The sequence below is a fragment of the Microtus pennsylvanicus genome, chromosome 5, assembly GCF_037038515.1.
Source record: "Microtus pennsylvanicus isolate mMicPen1 chromosome 5, mMicPen1.hap1, whole genome shotgun sequence".
In the NCBI taxonomy this organism is placed as follows: domain Eukaryota; kingdom Metazoa; phylum Chordata; class Mammalia; order Rodentia; family Cricetidae; genus Microtus; species Microtus pennsylvanicus.
The window spans coordinates 109,307,752-109,326,928 of NC_134583.1; positions in this window are offsets into that span (position 1 = coordinate 109,307,752).

Below are 19,177 nucleotides of genomic sequence, written 5' to 3' on the forward strand. Positions count from 1 at the left end.
TGGACTATCTTGAACAAGAACATGGTCCTTCTCTTGTTTTAAATATCAGAAGAAATGCTTTTAGCTTCTCTGCCAATATGATGCAGGCTTATGGCTTGTCTTATACTCTTGATTATGTTAGATATGAACTTTCTATCATTTGTTTTAAATCATGAAGCAATGCTGGATTTTATCCAATGTTTCTCCTACTTCTATTTTTATGATTTTTTGTAATTCATTTTGATGATTATATTACAGTTGTTGATTTGCAAATGGTAAACCATCTGTACATCTATCTCTAGGGTGCAGCCATCATGGTTCATGAAAGATTTTTTGATGTTTTAATATTTTGTTGTGTGTTTTTGTCTATATTTATCAATGACATTGGTTTATAGTTTGGTTCATTGTGTCTTTGTCTCCTTTTGGTGCAGGGTGATGCTGACCTGGCAGAATGAATTTTGATTCTTTAGAATAGTTTGAAAATAAATGACACTTCTTTAAGAATTTGGTAAGATTTTTCTGCAGAGCCAGCTCAGGCCAGACTGTCCTTTGTTGGGAGACTTCTTGGATACTCAGACTCATTACTTATGCTATTCTATTTCTATTTTCTATGTCCTCATGGTTCAATTTTAGTAAATTATCTATATCTAGAAATGCATCAATTTTTTTCTTTCATTTTTAAAATTTTAAATGAAATTGATTTATTAGATATTGTACGTAGCATATAAGGCCTTTTCGGATTTTTTACACTATCCTCAGTAGTGTAACTTTAATATTTAGTAGCAGACATATAATTAAAAGACCAAACTACCTCAGTTTGTGGCGAGTCAGTCTGGAGGTCTAATCAGACTAAAGACCCAAAAACCTGTGATGTGCTTTTAAAAAATGAACCTGGAAATTAAGCAAACTAGAGGATATTTTAGTTAAAACCCCTACAATGCTAATAATAATAATAATAGTAATAATAATAACAACAACAATGATAGTCACACTCTCTTTACATATAGTTCTTCTGTTACAAAAGAAGATTTGGGGACATATAGCCAGACTACTAATGTTTTCAAAGCCATTTGTATGTTTTGGTTTAATCAGAAAACTCAAAATATCTTTTTCATTAGACATGTGTTGGAATGTGTAGCATATGAAAATACTGGTACCGGAAAACTAAGCTGCTGACAGCATTATTCCAAATCCCACAGCAAGTTTTATTTTCATATAGCATCAAGTTACGCAGCCCACGGGAGGTCAACTCCCAGGTCTGCTCCAGCATAATAAGAGAAAACCTCAGAGTAGTGAGGGTTTAGGAAAAATTCTTATCTGAGGGTTGCTCTTAACCTAAGAAAAAAGGACCAAGCACACACTTTCCTGATGGTACTTTTCTCTTTTACTTCATCTTAAAAATGCTCTCTGAGAATCTCTCTATCCCCACACAGTTACGGAGTTTTCTACAGCTTCCTAATTAGGTCTCTACAGTCCCTTCTCATAGCTCTGCCTCTCAGTTCTTCCATTTCCAGCCAAACGCTGGAAAATTATGAGTTACATTTTCAGGACCTGACTCATTCTCATAATACAAGATACATCCCATAGTTTCTCTTAGGCTGGAGCTGTCATACTGACTGGCCAGTGACTAATGCCTGGTCCAGCACATAGGTTTCAGTTGATGAGGGTCCCCAGACACTAAGCAATTGGCTGGACCTTGAGGAGCAGGCGTACGTGCTGAAAGTGAAGCTATGGTTACCAATTCCTTCAAGCTGTGACCTTCGATCAGCAAAATAACATCTGGGAAGGTGACCTCATATGTTTGTCCCTAGGGGCAACCAGATATTTGTCCCCAGGGACAACTAACCTGCGTAAAATTTGTTCCAGAGTCAAGAGTTAGCTGTCCGTGTAAAAGGTTGTCTTTGTGACTGAGAATCCTATGTCAGGCTGAGTGATGTAAAATACCCGAGTCTTCTTTCTATTCATCAAAATTATACAGCAAAAATCATCTTCCCAATCATCCACCCCTATATGTGTGCCCAATAAGTGTAAAACATACCACCAAAGAACTGTGGAAAGGACAGCTCTTCTTATCCGGGAGGAACAGCACGGGCTCTTGAGAAAGCTGCGAGCAGAGAACAACTCGTCAATTACAGTCCATAACCCACAGCTTTGCCAAGGCGGGGAGGACACCCAACAGGGAATCATTGTCTGGTGGGTCAACCTGTTGAACGTTAGTGTCTTGCTGTACATGGACCCTGAATTATGCCCACAGCAAGCTTTGTTTTCATACAGTACCAAGACATTTTGGTTTTTTTTTTCTTAAAGACTTACACAATGAACTCGATTCTTTAATCCAGCAATAAAGTATGCCTTGTCTCAGCCGCATGAGAATGGGTGGCATTGTTGCTGGCATCTGAGAAGGGCTCCCAGGGAACAGATGAGCAGCTGCCCTGAAGCCATGTTCTGAGGTTGTCCAGTTAGTTGGTGCATTGGTGCTCACCAGTCCCTATGGATCCTTCGTGCTCCTCACATGCTGGTCTTATTGCACCCTTCTTTGTTTGTAATTTTAATTAAATCTCCTTTATTCTCTGTCTCAGTTGTTCTAACTAAAATTTCTCGATTTTGTCTACTCGAAACCTAGCTCTTCATTTCATTTATATTTTCAACTATATTTTATTCTCTATTTACTCTTTGGTCATTGTTATTTTGGATTGCTTTTCCTGGACTTTGAAATGCACACTTAAGCTGCTTTTTGAAATCTTATCCTTCTTCTAAAGCATTTCTTGCTATTATTTTTTTTAAATTCCATAACAGTTGGTATATTGATTCTATCGTCATAAGTTTTAAAACTTTTCTTATTTTAGGCTAAGAGTTTATTGTTTTCCATTGCATTGTTTAAGGATGTACAAGAAAAGAGAGATGCAATATGGCCAATATAACATAGTGTAATTTTTTTTATTATTTTTTGTACCTGGAGTATATAGACATGATTAAAAACAATTTTATTTTCCTTCATTACTTCTTCAATGACTTAGTGTTTACTCAGTATCATTTGTTCAGTTTGCATATATTCATATAATTATATAATTTCTGAAGTTTCTTTTACCCTTTTTTTGTTGTTGTTTTCCAGACAGGGTTTCTCTGTGTGACTGCCCTGGCTGTCCTGAAACTCTCTCTGTAGACTGGGCTGTCACCACAGGGAACTTGCAGAGATCTGACTGCCTCTGCCCTCTAAGTGCTGGGATTAAAGTGTGCACCACCACCACCACCACCACCACCTAGCTAGTTTCTTTTATTCTTGATTTCCAGTTTTATTTTATTATGACTAGAAAAAGTACACAATATGACTTTGTTTCTTTTTGAAATCTGTTATTTTGTTTTGCCTAATGTAGAGAATGCTCCACGTGCTGATGAAATGAGTGTATGTGGCAGCTGCTAGGTTGAGAGTTTCCATTAGTATCTGTCTCTGTGTGTTAATGCTGGTGTTTCTTTGTATCTAGGTGTCTGTTCCATGTTGAAAGAAGGAAGGTGAAGTCCCCATTCTTATTGTATTGGAGATTATCTCCCCTTTAGTGTTTTATAGATTACATCCTTTAGTATGGGTGAATTCACATCTATAATTGTTATGTCTTCTTGTCAAATTGATCTCTTTCTTGTCTCTTTTTATAGTTTATTTCGAAATGTATTTTATCTGATATAAGTATAGTTATTCCGCTCTGCTACTGGTTTTCTTTTTTAAAAAAAAATATTTATTTATTATGTATACAATATTCTGTCTGTATGACTGCAGGCCAGAAGAGGGCACCAGACCCCATTACAGATGGTTGTGAGCCACCATGTGGTTGCTGGGAATTGAACTTGGAAGAGCAGGCAATGCTCTTAACCTCTGAGCCATCTCTCCAGCTCCCTCTGCTACTGGTTTTCATTGGCGTGGAATGTCTTTTTCTGTCTACACAGTGTGTCTGTATTGGTGAAGAGAATTTCCTGTGGGCAGCATACTGTCAGATTGGGTGGCTACTGAGTTATTTATTTCTAAGATCATTTGTATCTTCATCTTTTAATCCATTCAAGCTATATCTTATTAGTTTTTTTAAAGAAATAATTTTTCCTTTTTATTTTTGATAACGCATTAATGTTATGTATTAACATGTCTCAGTGCGACATTTCGGCCCCCCGCACAGCATGTGCTCGTCAAATCCAGCCTCTCTTTGTCCAGCCCTACCGACCTTCCAACCTCGAGTTTTCTACATACAGATCTAGTTTTGGTTTTTTACAACATATACACTGTTTGGCAAGAAAGAGTATGGAAGCAACTAACAGCTAAATGTCTTGTTCCATTGATATTTAGGAAGGAAGGATAAAGCTAACTCCTTTTGGGGTGTATGACCCAGAGTAATAGAATTACCATACCAGAGAGACACCCGTGCATCAATGTGCACAGCTCACATTAGTCAAGATACAGACTCAATATAGTAAAGATACACAACGGAATATTATTCAGCCACCAGGAAAATGAAATTCTATCATTTTGTAGCAATAGATAGAACTGGAAGACATCGTGTTAAATGAAATGGCCAGTGCACAGGAAAAGTACCATCTTTTCTTTCTCCTATGAAGAGGTCAGTGTTTTTTTTTAACCTGAGGGGTCTATTTACATTTAATTTATATTATTAATAGCTAAAGACTTACTCCTGTTATTTTGCTTATTTTTTTGATTTATGTCTTCTATGTTATTCTGTTTGCTTTGGTTTAATATATTGTTAAAGTGCACTTTATCCTACTTCTCTCTGAGCTTATTCTTTCAGCATTCTCATGGTGCTCCTTCCTGCCTTCCTTCCTTCCTTCCTTCCTTCCTTCCTTCCTTCCTTCCTTCCCTCCCTCCCTCCTTCCCTTCCTTCCTTCCTCCCCTTTTTTCCTTCTTCCTGACTTAGCTAGCACTCGGCCAAGCGCCTGATGGAACTTGCTCTAGTGGTGATTAACTCCTTGATTTTGCTTCTTTAGGGTCTTCATTTTTCTCCTTCATTTTTGAATAACAGCTTTGTCAAAAACAATTTTCTTCGTTGTCAAGTGTTTTCTTTCAGAACTTGGAATCAGTCATTCCCTTCCCTCCTGCTCTGAAGGTCTCTTTTGTAAAGCTGTTGGACCGATGGGCCATGAATGGAACTTTGTACTTTCCACTCTTTTCCACAAAGCACCAATGATCGCAATATAAAAATAAAAGAAAATTTAAAAGAAGGGGAGAGAAAAGAAAATAGTGTCTCTGAGACATTCTTTGTTGTTGTTTGTTTTGTTTTGTTTTTGAGACCTAGTTTCTCTGTAACTTTGGAGCCTGTCCTGGAACTAGCTCCTGTAGACCAGGCTGGCCTTGAACTCACAAGAGATCTGCCTGCCTCTGCCTCCCGAGTGCTGGAATTGAAGGCACGTGCCACCACTGCTTGACTCTCTGAGACATTCTTAAAGAATAAGTACATTTGGCCACCAGAAGCCTAAGAAATAGAGACAAGTATTAAAAACAAAGAAGCAAGCAAAGCCTATTAAATAATGGGTTGGAAATAGTTAGAAAATGCCTCAATCTCAAAGATAGACATGCACGTTTAGAAGACATGTGGATCCCAAAGTAGAATGGTCAGAGTTGACCCTCCTGTGGCATATTTAGTCACACTGTGAAAAATACAAGGTAATTCCAGCTCTAGGGGACTAGATATGGGCTTCTGAGCTCCTCAGATGCCTGCATGCACACACACACACACACACACACACACACACACACACACACATGTTCTTCTAGGCTCCACAGGCACCTGCATTCACACACACACACACATGCACACACACACACACACGCACACACACACCTTTAAAAAATTATTTAAAATAATCAGTGCTCTTAATTACTGAGCCATTTCTCCAGCTCCTTCCTTCCTTTTCTTTTCTGCCTGAGATGTTTTAAGATCTGTCTTCAGGCTCAGGTTATTTTGCCGTGTGAGCTAGTCTGTAAACAGGCGACTGATGGAGCTCTTTGTTTAGAATTATCTGCTTGGTTCTTTCCCAAGATCTCAGGCACCACGCTTGATTGCTCTTTCATCGCAGTTTGTTTTCCTAACTTGGCTCTTGCTGTGCTGTCTTTAGTGCTGTTCGGTTTCCCTGTCCTCGTTCTCTGAAGTTGGACGCTTTACCGGGCATTTTGCCAGTGCCCTTTGTGCTGAGGTCTGTTGTTCGTGTGTTCCTTTAGAGGCATCATGTCTTTTCATATGTCTTGGACCCGGAGCTGATATTTGCACACGGATGGGTCACTTGTGGCTTTTGGAGCACCTTGTGTGTGTTCACAGTTTGGTAAGACATGTTGCCTCTTGCTCCGGTTGGGCCCTGTGGTACAGACACTCTACAGCTCCAGCTGTGATTGATGGCTGTGGATACGTATGACATGTGTTGTTAGAAGAGTTGGAGACCCGTTCTGTCTCCCGGCTCATGATGAGCTCGAGATCCCCCAACGGCCCAGTGGGTGTGGCCCTACAGCCGTGGGGGTGAGGCGATTGTGTGGGAAGATCTCTGACAGGGGAAATAGCGGTGGCTGAAGGTGTGGCTCATAGCCACTCCAATGGGGCAGCTCGGCTGAGTAGGGGCTATGCATGGCAGCGGTTTTGGGGGTGGGAGGCATGGACCCGTGTCTGTGTCTAGAGGTAGCTCGGTCTAACTACAGTCTGAGCCAACTTTGGTGCTAACACCAGCACTGATGTACTGTCAGGCCCAGTGCCAGCACAAGGCTGCATCGGCAGTCCCCATCTGCTGGACTCCTCTCTCCTGTTGTGTGGTGAGCCTCCCCACCAGGAAAACTGAGGTTCAGGTTACCACACTCTATTCCACTCTCTGATCTTCCAGGGTTCCTGTTCCTCCTTTCCTGTGTCCAGTACCGCTCTCTCCAAAACACAGCTATGTATTTGTTATTCTGGTTCTTCCTATTGGACCAGGAGCTGAGTATTAGATACCTTTAGTCAGCCATCTTGCTCTTGTTCCAAATCCTTTTTTTAAAAAATAAAAACATCAAGTTGAGCATACACTGGTCTGTTTCTCACAAGGGTTTTAGGCACTCTCGAACAGTACATGTATTAGTTATGATAATATTCTGAAGACTGAAGTAATTGTCTTTCTTCCAAATGGTTCACCATGGGTCTTCTTGGCAGAACATAAAACCCAGTCCTGTAAGTGAGTGCTTATTCTGAGGCTATGAGCTCTGTCTAAAGCTCCTTTTTTGGAGAGGAAGCAGGAGATAGGCAGGGCTGAATTTGCAGGGCCGCTTCTGTGTCAGAATGTCACCTGTGTCCCATTGTCCTGGCTCTTTTGTATTGACGTCACTGTTCCATAGAGCACAGGTCTCGTCTATGCCTGGAGCCTCTGCGTTCCCTTGGCTGACCTCAGTTCCTCTCCTCAAGGCCTTCTTCCTGAACTAGCTCCTGACCTCCATCGTCACTAGTCAGGAGCCTCAGGCTTGGCCAGTGGTTCTAAGGGAAGAGGGAAATACAGTTTTTAAAAGATGGACTGCACACTCTCTTAAAGCTGCCTGCTAATACCTTCCCAGGGCCTTGTGTTTTCTGGTCACTTCTTACTGTGTTCTCCAGGCTGCCAACCACAGGCAGTCTGTACCTGAGCCCGGGCATGATCTGTCACAGAACCTGGATCTCCTACTTAGTGATCTCCTGAAGCTCTAGTGCTACTAACTAAATAGGCCTTGAAGGGAGCCTGGTAGTGGTGGCCCATGTCTTTAATCCCAGTGCTCAGGAAGCAGAGGCAGGCGGATCTCTGAGTTCGAGGCCAGCCTGGTCTACAGAGTGAGTTCCAGGACAGTCGGAGCTATAGAGAATAACCCTGTCTCAAAAAACCAAAAGCAAAAATCAAAAAACAAGAAAAAGAAAAGAAAGAAAATGTAAAAGAAAATGGTGGCAAGTGCCCGTAAGCAGGACCCCAGACAATATACTGTGCTTCTGATCACCTTGTCCCCACAAGCCCTTCTTGATTCTCATCCAATAGAACTCCCAGGAGCCATACTGAAAGCCACTGATGTCGTACCACGCAGCGCTGACTGAGAGCCATACCCCCAAAACCTGCCAGTCACACGCCTCATGAGGGTTAGCCCTAATGCTGCACGTTGGGTAATCGGTTTTGGTCCCTGAAGTGGACAGGTTTCATTTCCAAAGAACTGAACGATACTGTGCGTGGCTCACCAGTCCTGGACAAGGACAGCAGCACTTCACTTGAATAAAAACATGTTGGATACCAAGAATCCTGGAAACCACAGATGGTTTCCCTTGGCTGTCCCTGAAAAAGTGGAGTCAGTTGCTGTCCCCAGAAATAGTCCTCATAACAATTGTGATCTTGTCCTTCTTTGAACCAAATGCCTGTTTCACTTTCTTTGAGGCAGTTGGGTTTTTTGTTGTTTGTTTTGGCTTTTTTTTTCCCCTGAGAGTAGGAGTCATTACCAAAGTTTAAATTGATTTCAAGTCATTAAGGGGTCAACTGGGGTCTAAGGCCTAAAATGAATGGCCAGCAATATCACATGCTACCCCGATACCAGGCAAATCTGGAAGGGCCTCAGCTGGCCTGCCTGTAAGTTTCTCCCCTCTCTACTACGCTGCTGAAGTCTGGAGGCTAAACAGCCCTCCTTGTAGAGAGAACTCAGCGCCATTCTTGCTTGTCCCAGCATAGTGAGTTTCAATCCCCTGCCAGCTTGCCGGAGTATTCAGGTAAGCTGATCACGTGCTGTCATGGGAACCGCTTCACCCTCTCGATACTACAAAAACCTGTCTCACACAGTCAGACCTCACCTAGTCAGTCTTTCCACGCTTGCCACTCCTGTGTGGTCCAGGACAGCATATAAAGGCCACGTTCCAATCCCGGAACTGTATGCTTAAGGTCTGCTGTTTCTCTTATCTGCCCACTACCAATAGGCATGTTTGGTCACCTGCATAGCCCTAAGAGGAGAAGCCCATCTTCTCCAGCAAAGTGATCAGAAGACAATTCAAACAGCCTTCTCCTACAATCTACCCAACTCCTCCTCTTTGTTTTTTCCTATGGGATGAGGTAGTTTGAAAGAAAGCCTCCCCCAAAGGGAAGGGCACTATTAGGAGGTGTGGCCTTGTTGGAGTAGGCGTGGCTTTGTTGGAGGAAGGGTGTCCTTATGGAGCTGGGCTTGAGATCTCACATATGCTCAAGCCATGCTCAGGGTCTCAGATCATTTCCTGTTACCTGCCTATCAAACATAGGACTCTCAGCTCCAGCACTACATCTGCCTTCACCCTGCCACGTCCCACCATGATAACAATGGACCGAACCTCTGAAACGGTAAACCACCCCATTCAATGTTTTCCTAAGAGTTGCCATGGGCATGGTGTGTCATCACAGCAATAGAAACCCTAAGACAGAATTATAGGTCTTGCTTTAGACTTCCTAATGGAGTCTAAGATCCCTGCGACCTTTCCCATATCCCTTCCCAAGAGAAAACTGCCCACTTGTCTTCCAAAGCAGGCTGCAGCCCCTCCTGCTGGGACCTGGAAGAGGCTCCCATGGCTACACTCCCCTCCAGTACTCCTCTGTCCTCTTCTTCTGGCTGGAGCCTTTCTTTTCTTTCTTTTTTTTTAATTGTGAGTTTTCAAATTTTTATTTATTTTTATTTTATGTGCATTGGTGTTTTGTCACGGGTGTTGGGTCTTCTGGAACTGGAATTACAGTAGGCAGTTGTGAGCTGCCGTGTGGGTACTGGGAATTGAACCAGGGTCCTCTGGGAGAACGGTCAGTGCTTTTAACCATTGAGCCATCTATCTCTCCAGTCCCAGGCTGAAGCCTTTCTAACTAAAGTATTGTATTCTAGCGTTGACTTGCAGCCAGAATTTCTGGTTCTTAGAGTGATGTCTGAGGTTTCCAAGTGCAGTTTCCAGGTTGTTTGCACGCAGGGCTCTGGAGCTCCCCAGCATCTGGGGTGCTGTTCCTGTTGGGGTCCCTCTGCTGCAGCAGCTCACTGTTTGTCACTGGGGCTGGAGTTTTTCACCAGCAGGCTGGAAAGCTCCAAATCAGGCATCCCTCCTACCCTACTGGCTGTAGGACCTTGGGACATGGAACTCTGCAGGCAGATGTAGGACCGTGAAGGCAGACCTAACAGTTACAGTCCAATCCCCTTCCAAATGAAATGCCAGCCACACGGTCCCAGCACAGTCATAGCTGCCATGCCTTCTCCACCATGATGGACTGTACCCTATCAGACCATGAGTCCGTATATCCTTCCTCCCTGACATGGCGTCTTGTTAGATATTTGGTCACAGTGATAAGTAGCTGAAACACCTATGTTGTAGTAAGAGGGCTGCTTGTTCGTTTTGGTCTCCCAGAACTGAAATAATCACACAGAAACTGTATAATTTAAGTCACTGCTTGGCCCATTAGCTCTAGCTTCTTGTTGGCTAACTCTTACATCTTAATTTAACCCATCTTTATTAATCTATGCGTCACCACGAAGTGGTGGCCTACCAGCAGAGTTTCAGCGTGTCTGTCTCCAGTGGCAGCTCCATGACTTCTCTTTAACCCTGCCCTTCTTTCTCCCAGAATTCAGTTTAGTTTTCCTTGACTACCTCTATTCTTTTGCCCTATGAGGCCAAGCCAGTTTTCTTTATTAATTAACCGATTGTATTCACAGCATACAAAGGGGAATCCCACATCACTATGTTAGCTGTGGGCTTATTGTATATGGACTTGAATGGACAGAGGTATGACGTTCCTTCTATGCTTAATTTGTTGAGGATTCTCACCATGGATGGGCATTGAATTTTATTGAATGCTGTTCCTGCATCTGTTGAAATGATCGTGTGCTCCGTCTTTTATATTATTAATGGGGTGTGCTAATTCAGTCTGGTTTTCTGTTTCTTCATGATTCAGTGTTCACAGGAACCTACCTGTTCCTTCAAGGTTATCCAGTTTGTCCGTGGTAATGATTTATAGCCATCTTTCTTTTGATTTTTAAGATTTATTTCATTTTTGACTCAGTGTACATGTGTCTGGAGGGAGGAATGTGCACATGAGTGCAGGTATAGAGGGAAGTCAGAAGGCCTCAGATTCCCTGGAACCGGAGTTTCAGGCGCTTGTGAGTCACTTTGCATGGATGTTGGGAACTGAACTGTGGCCCTCTCTAAGACATCTGTTACAATAAATGTCTCTCTTATAAATGCTTTTGAAAGATCTGTAAATTTGGAACATTGTACTTCTATTTTAATTTTTCATGGTTTTTAAAAGTTTCTTTTCAGGTACAATTGTAAGTCAGGAACATACTGTTTAATTTCTACAAGTTTCTTAATTTCCCATGATTCGCCTTATTACTTTCTAGTTTCAAACTATGATGGTCAAAAATGTGTTTGATATGAATTTAATCTTCTGAAAAAAAAATTAAGATGTACTTTGTGACTTTAGCACATGATCTCCCATGCAGAATGTTCCTGAACAGTTCTTAGGGTTGTGTTCTTGGCAGCTGAGGGAGGAATGGAGGTCTGCTTGTTCTGAAATGTAATTCAGCTCCCTTGCTTCTTATGTAGGGTTTCTGTCACCTGACAGATGATATTCAGTGTTGGTTACCTTGCCGAGATCCTCAGCAGCCTAGGCTGAGGCTGTCCACAGTCATGGTGGTAGCTGTTGGAGTCTTCAATGGCAATGTCCCCAACATCCTCCCAATTTTTCTTCCACTGAAGAAATTGTGGCTGAAGGCATCCCTTTGGGCACTGTGTCTGGCTTGCTCTCCATTTGCTGGTGATGACTGCATTATGGAATTCCATAGAGCTTAGTCCTGAAGCACATGACAGTTCTGGGGCCTGGGACAGTGACAGTATTAGTGACTATCAAACTTTCAATAATGATGTACGGGATTTAGATATTGGTGAGCCTGCTAAGCAGTCCAGAATAAAAGCATAGGTGGACACCAAGTTCAGTGACCCCAGGGTCAGTATAGAAAGACTGATACCCAGAGCATAGGTATGCACAGAGAAATTTTGGTGTCCAAGTATGTAACAGGAAGAGCCCACTTGTTCATCCTGGCTGCCTGGCTAGCTCAGCCCCCAAATAACCACACAGAAATTGTATACATTAAATCACTGCTTGGCCCATTAGCTCTAGTTTCTTATTGGCTAATTCTTACATCTTAATTTAACCCATTTCTATTAATCTGTGTATCGCCACGTGGCAGTAGCTTACCGGGTAAAATTTCCAGTGTGTCTCCGGGGGATCCATGGTGTCTCTCCGACTCTGCCCTTCTTTCTCCCAGCATTCAGTTCTGTCTTCCCTGCCTACCTAAGTTCTGCCATATCAACAGGTCCAAAGCAGTTTCTTTATTAACCAATGAAAGCCACACAAAGAAAGAAGGACCTCCTACACAGACAGGTACAAGTTAGTTCTGGATAGCAATGAGTCTGGTGTCTGAGATATGAGCAAGGCAACGTAGCCAAGGAGTGTAGATCTAGAATGTGGACATTTCTGGAGCAGTGTGGGTTGGGGTCTCCCAAGGTGGGGGAGGTGGTGGGGAATAGGCAGTCAGTCTCCCCCTCTATGGTTTCTAGGAAAGAATGACTGCTGAGTACTCTGTGACAAAGAACCTGGCATCCTGTGAGGAACACGCCTCTCGGGAGCACAGTGGATGCTGATGGGAGCACGGAGGATGCTGGCGGGAGCACAATGGATGCTGGCGGGAGCATAGTGGATGCTGGCAGAACAGTGGATGCTGATGGGAGCACAGTGGATGCTGGCGGGAGCACAGTGGATGCTGGCGGGAGCACAGTGGATGCTGGCAGGAGCACAGAGGATGCTGGCGGGAGCACAGTGGATGCTGGCGGGAGCACAGTGGATGCTGATGGGAGCACAGTGGATGCTGATGGGAGCACAGTGGATGCTGATGGGAGCACAGTGGATGCTGATGGGAGCACAGTGGATGCTGGCGGGAGCACAGTGGATGCTGATGGGAGCACAGTGGATGCTGATGGGAGCACAGTGGATGCTGATGGGAGCACAGTGGATGCTGGCGGGAGCACAGTGGATGCTGGCGGGAGCACAGTGGATGCTGATGGGAGCACAGTGGATGCTGATGGGAGCACAGTGGATGCTGACGGGAGCACAGTGGATGCTGACGGGAGCACAGTGGATGCTGACGGGAGCACAGTGGATGCTGGCGGGAGCACAGTGGATGCTGATGGGAGCACAGTGGATGCTGATGGGAGCACAGTGGATGCTGGCGGGAGCACAGTGGATGCTGGCGGGAGCACAGTGGATGCTGGCGGGAGCACAGTGGATGCTGGCGGGAGCACAGTGGATGCTGGCGGGAGCACAGTGGATGCTGATGGGAGCACAGAGGATGCTGATGGGAGCACAGTGGATGCTGATGGGAGCACAGTGGATGCTGGCGGGAGCACAGTGGATGCTGGCGGGAGCACAGTGGATGCTGATGGGAGCACAGTGGATGCTGATGGGAGCACAGTGGATGCTGGCGGGAGCACAGTGGATGCTGATGGGAGCACAGTGGATGCTGATGGGAGCACAGTGGATGCTGGCGGGAGCACAGTGGATGCTGATGGGAGCACAGTGGATGCTGATGGGAGCACAGTGGATGCTGGTGGGAGAACAGTGGATGCTGATGGGAGCACAGTGGATGCTGATGGGAGCACAGTGGATGCTGATGGGAGCACAGTGGATGCTGATGGGAGCACAGTGGATGCTGATGGGAGCACAGTGGATGCTGGCGGGAGCACAGTGGATGCTGGCGGGAGCACAGTGGATGCTGATGGGAGCACAGAGGATGCTGATGGGAGCACAGTGGATGCTGGCGGGAGAACAGTGGATGCTGGCGGGAGCACAATGGATGCTGATGGGAGCACAGTGGATGCTGATGGGAGCACAGTGGATGCTGATGGGAGCACAATGGATGCTGATGGGAGCACAATGGATGCTGATGGGAGCACAGTGGATGCTGATGGGAGCACAGTGGATGCTGGCGGGAGCACAGTGGATGCTGGCGGGAGCACAGTGGATGCTGATGGGAGCACAGTGGATGCTGGCGGGAGAACAGTGGATGCTGATGGGAGCACAGTGGATGCTGATGGGAGCACAGTGGATGCTGATGGGAGCACAGTGGATGCTGGCGGGAGCACAGTGGATGCTGGCGCGAGCACAGTGGATGCTGGCGCGAGCACAGTGGATGCTGATGGGCCCCCAGCCTTTCCTTGCTGCTGGCCAATCTGGTTTCTCAGATGTGCATCAATGGGCCTGTCTATGTAGACGCTCCATTTTATTCTGCCCCGCTGTGTTGCAGATTTTTGATGGGCCCTCTAAGGTTATTTTGTTTTATAAATGTTTTGTTCATTTGTTTGCTTTTTGTTTTTTTTGGGAGGATGAAGGCTTCTACCTCCTACTTCATCACCTTGGTAATGTCACCTCTTTGACCCAGGTCGTCTTTCAGGATATTTTTAAAACCACATTGAATGAATTCCTCTGAATATTAGGGTTTTTTTTCCCGCTCAACATTATACTTTTGTTATCTAATGCATGTAGTTTCAAAAGTTCAGAAAAATCAAGTTTTCTGATCTGAAAGATTTAAGAAATGCCTTTCTTTTTAAAGACGGAAATGGGCATCATATGGATATATGTGTCATATAGAGAATGCCCACTTATGGGTCTCAGTGACTATTATTCTACCATTCTTAAGGTCAAAGGGTACTTTTACTCTTGTGTCTATAATTCTCTCTCTCTCCCCCTCTTTCTGTGCATGCATACATACATGCACATACATACAGAGACACTATCTATTACTTTATATAGTCTCTTACTCATTCAATTATGACAGTGAAAATTATGACAAAATTTACTATAATTTTAGATAATATACCTAGAAATGCACAAATATTAGGCATGCAATTTTGACAAATGGACACACTGGTGTATGCCAAATCTTTATCATGACACAACAGTTCTATTTTGCCTCATAGCCCTTTCTAGTCAATCCTCAGCTTTCCAGGAAAATGCTGCTATGATCTATTGATGATACTGTGGCCTTAGGTTTCATAAATGGAATCACAATGCATGGGCTTTTTAATTTAAAGGGGAATTTCCCAGAATGAATCTCTCATTAAGAAATGAGAACAAAAGATGACAGAGAGGAATGAGAGTTGTGAGTGGATAATAATTGAAGCAATTTAAGTAATGGGTACCAAATGGGCTCAGGAAAAGCTGGTCTGACTGACGCTATCCCTGCCTGGTGCTCCCAATAGAAAGGAGTAAGAATTGCCCACAGACAGAACTGAGTTTGTAGCGAAGACTTCTGGCAGCATCTAATGTTCCATTTCAATACCAGAATTCAGCAGAAAAATTTATAGTAGAACTCTTTCTGAAGTTCTCCTTTGACCTTAGATGATAACTTAGACAGATGGAAAATACAAAAAACATGTAAATTTTCTGAAGTGTAGTTCTGCTCCTTAGGTGGGTTCTGTGCTTAGAACGGCAGAGTCACAGCAGTAGGAACACATACATATGTTTTGGTCGGAAGTGGCACACTTTTTGTTGCCTGTATAAAAACGAACTGGCCTGTGCGAGGACCCCACTTCCTACACTGGTTTTGGGAGTAACTTAACCCAGGCAGTCCTGCATGGCCTGTCTACTGTGGAAGCTTTCAAGTCAGCCCCCTTGCCTGTTCACCCCCTTCTGGGCCTGTTTCCTGCCTGTACGTAGCCCAAGAACTGCTCTAGTCTTCATACGACTGACCAAAGTAAGCATTCAAAAAAAAAATCAGACACTGCTTTCTGCAGTTTGGTGGTATGCACTGTTTTCCTGGAGTTTCCTGTGGGTGCCCACAAGGCCAAACCCAAGGGAACATTTTCAGTCCTCTCACAGAATAGACACCTCCCTCCCCAGAGCAAGAAATACCACAATGTTTGAGTAACACCAGGCTGTGTTGATAATGATTTCTCAGCAGGGGCCTATTCCTTTCTCAGAATGGCAGGACAGAAAAACACATAGCTAGGTTCTGGCTAGAATCTCTAGAATATTACGTTTGGACATTCATACATTGGAATTGTTGAAATCTATATAACATCTCAATTTTCAGATGGTTTATATTTAGATCATATTAGTTGCAGAATTTTTGAAATTTGATATGTGTGTATACACACAAATACATATATATATATATATATATATATATACACACACAATATGTACCATATATAATATCTTTAAAATCTCTTTCTCTTTCTCTTTCTCTCTCTCTCTCTCTCTCTCTCTCTCTCTCTCTCTCTCTCTCTCTCTCTCTGTGTGTGTGTGTGGTGTTTTTATCTTTTATCTAGGAACTGAACCCTGGACCTCATACCTGCTAGCCAAGCACTCTACCACTGAACTTCATGCCTCACCCAATTTTCATAATCCGAGTCTGTCCCTTCCCCGTTCTCTTCTAATCCAAGCACCTTTTGTGGTTTTCTGAGATAGGGTCTCAATGTAGCCCGGGCTTTTCTTGAACTCACTGTGTAGCTCTGGGCGATGGGCTAACCCACGCACTTTTGACCCATTTTCAAACACTATATGGTTGTAAGACAAAGCAGATGGGGCTTTTTTTTTAAGCATCTTATTTGTGACTTCTTTTGGTTTCATTTGTGATTCTAAGGATGGAGCCCAGAGATCACACACACCATGTGTAGATTCTATCACTGAGCTGCATTCCCAGTTGGCCACTGGTTTTTTTTTAATTGATAAAAGGAGAATAAAAAAAAAAACCAAGTTTCTACCTCCTCCCAGCCTCCCATTTCCCTCCCCCTCCTCCCCCTCCTCCCACTCTTCTCCCCCTCCTTCCACCCCTCTCCCCTTCTCCTCACTCCTCTCCCCCTCCCTCTCCAGTCCAAAGAGCAGTCAGGGTTCCCTGCCCTGTGATAAGTCCTAGGTCCTCCCCCCTCCGTCCATATCTAGGAAGATGAACATCCAAACTGTCTAGGCTCCCACCAAGCCAGCACATTAAGTAGGATCAAAACCCCGTGCCATTGTCCTTGGCGTCTCATCAGCCCTCATTGTTCGCCATGTTCAGAGAGTCCAGTTTTATCCCATGCTTTTTCGGTAACAGTCCAGCTGGCCTTGGTGAGCTCCCAGTAGATCAGCTCCACTGTCTCAGTGGGTGGGTGCACCCCTCGTGGTCCCGACTTCTTTGCTCATGTTCTCCCTCCTTCTGCTCCTCATTGGGACCTTGGGAGCTCAGTCCAGTGCTCCAGTGTGGGTCTCTGTCTCTATCTCCATCCATCACCAGATGAAGGTTCTATGATGATATGCAAGATATTCGTCAGTATTGCTCTAGGATAGGGTCATTTCAGGTTCCCTATCCTCAGCTGCCCGAGGAACTAACTGGGGACCTCAGCTTGGGCACCTGGGAGCCCCTCTAGGGTCAAGTCTCTTGCCCACCCTAAAGTGGCCACTGGTTTTAAAAATTGATTTCAATACAGCCAACATGCTGTATTGAAAAGGATCCTGCCAGGGATTCTGGACACCATTGTTTAGTAGAAACTTCTCTTTTTCGATGTAAAACTTCTAAAGGTTTTGTAAAAGCACAGTCCCAGCTCCCCAAACGTTAATTGAAAACATTCGAAACGCTTGGGAGTGGGGGAGTTGAAGAGATGGCTCAGTGATTTAGAGAACCCAGCATTCTTGTAGCGGCTACCAAGCCTCTGTAGCGCCTGTTCCAGGAGATCTGACGCCCTCTGCTGGCCTCTGCGGGGCTGAACACGTGTAGTGCGCAGCTAGATATGGGGCAAGCAAAACTAGTCACAGAAATTAAAAATAAATCAGTCTTTAAAAATAATGCTTAAGTATTAAAATCTCATCAATCGAATTGTGATTATCACAAAGTTATTCACGATTCTTTCTGCAGCAGCAACTTACCGGATGCTCACGGATGCCCTTCAGCCCTGAGGGAGACTTGTCAAACACACGTACCTCTGCTTTGCTCTGCCCGTTTATCTTGACACCGGGAAAGCCTTATGGTAAAGAGTTCGCCCACCAGCTTTGTCTCTGACCATTGACAAAGACAGCGGGCGAAGTTACTACGAATCTCTAACTCTTTGTTTCTTAAAGATACTTCTGTCTCTTCTCTCCCTTAATATGTGTCCCCATTCTTGAAGCCCACAAAGTCTGGGATAATAAGCTAACTGAGGAGAGACCACAGCTGCTTCAGCACTTGGAAATTTACTAAAAGGTGTAATTGAGAGGTACTAAATATTTAATTAATGTCAACGGCTGAGATAATACAGGAGTGACAGATGAAGCGGTTGTCAACTCTGTAAAAGGACGATGCGATAGAAGTTTTGAACAATCAGCAATGCGAAGGTCAGCTGAACTGCCGTTTAATCCAGCTGTGTTTAGGAGCAGTCGCTCAGCACAGTGGCTTTAGCTTTGCCGCTCTGTGCACTTGGGAAAACTGGCAGGGAGTGGCCGTGTGGATGCGAGTCACCCACGAACTCGGCGCCTGCATCAGGACAAGGAGCTCAAAGGAAGGGTCTGATAGGTCAAGGCGGCCGAGGGCCCGGCTAGACCGCACAGCAGCTCAGCCCTCTGTGAGTCTCTCGCATCACCTGAAGGGGCCTTAAACTCCAGCTGATGAGCAGTAACATTGGCAAAGCCGGCCCAGCAAATCTAATTCTAAAGTTTAAACTCTTGACGAGCCATTTTGGGAACCCATAGCTGACCACTATTATGCAGATTGTGTGTTTGTGTGTGTGTGTGTGTGTTGTGTGTGTGTGTGTGTGTAATCTTGCTATGTTGCTCAGCCTGGCCTCAAACTTAAGAATCTCCTGCCTCCACCTCCAGAATAGCTGGTATTATGGTAGCATTCCATTATGCGTGGGTCCGTCAGAGGAAATCTCCATCTCTTCCCTCTATAAATTCTTTTTCCTATTTATTTATTTATTTGTTCATTCATTTACCCGGATGTTTGAGTGTATCATATATGAATACAATGAAATAAGGACATATCACCCCATGTTCCTCCTCATGCTCCCTGCTGACTCCCACTTATACCTCTAGACTTCACCATCTCTTCCTCCTCTTCTCAACCCTGAATGCTGTAATTAATTTCGTGTTAGTCACCAGGGTTCTTTTGTGTGGGACAGGACACAATAACAGATGCCTGTAATAGTGGAAAGTCTGTATGCAAAAAACTTAAGCAGCAGGACATGGG